A 1,130-nucleotide genomic window follows, 5' to 3' on the forward strand; every position below is an offset into this window, starting at 1 on the left:
GAGCTCGTTAGTTCACAAGCGAACTAGCAAGCTAAAAGTGACGAACTGAAAATAGGAATGAATTATACGAAAGACAATAACAGTTTTCGATGCAAAGTATTACTCTTTAGGTATTGTCCGCCCGTCCGGCTCCTGATCCCAATAAATGCTTTCTCCTTTTATAGGAGACTGTTGACCTAGAGTTACCTAGGGTTCCCGATGCGAATTGTCGAGATTGCCCTCTGCGGAAAGTGAATGGCTTTCTCACAATCTTGTTGGGCTGAAATTAGAATTAACTTGTCTTGTTGGGGCGAGTGGCATATTGGGCACAGCCCATATCCAACAGGATGGTAGTCGCGTATATCAACAAAGGGACTTCCTTTTCTGGTTTCGGTCTCATACCGAGAAAAAAATCAAATGGGGAGGGGCTAAGCACCATCCAGAGGACAAAGATGATGGCCAGCGGATGCATCCAAGTTCTTCGTTCCAGGCTTTTCTCGAAGTTGTTAAGAGCCGCAGCCATGGGAAACTGCTGAAATGGACGCCATTCACTCGCTCCAGCTTATTCTAAGAGACTCTTTCAAAGAGTCTGAAGCAATGGACTCTAAAGCTGCTGCAGCTGGGGCGGTTCAGCCACATAAAGATTATATGGCAGATCAAGGGATGCAGGAGATCGGTGCAGTTGCGAGATAGATGGTTAGGCTGATTGAGACAGCGACTGTCCCTAGCTATATTTGCTGTGGATATTGACGGCTGCATCAATGGGTGGAACGACAAGATCGCGGAGCTGACCGGTCTCTCTGTTGAAAAAGCTATGGGAAAGTATCTGCTTCAAGATTTAATATACAAAGAGTACGAAGAAACAGTTGATAGGCTTCTTTCTTGTGCTTTAAAAGGTTTATGCAGTTCTTAAGACTTCCAATCTGTGCAGGGCTCTAACATGCAAATTCTTATAATGTCTTGCGTTTTCAATTATGCAGGAGATGAAGGCAAGAATGTGGAGGTCAAGCTGAGAACTTTTAGTCCTGAGCTGCAAGGGAAAGCGGTGTTTGTGGTTGTCAACTCATGCTCAAGTAAGGACTACTCAAACAACATCGTTGGGGTCTGCTTTGTTGGACAAGATGTAACTAGTCATAAAATTGTTATGGACA

The sequence above is a fragment of the Camelina sativa genome, chromosome 10 (assembly GCF_000633955.1).
Source record: "Camelina sativa cultivar DH55 chromosome 10, Cs, whole genome shotgun sequence".
Taxonomy (NCBI): domain Eukaryota; kingdom Viridiplantae; phylum Streptophyta; class Magnoliopsida; order Brassicales; family Brassicaceae; genus Camelina; species Camelina sativa.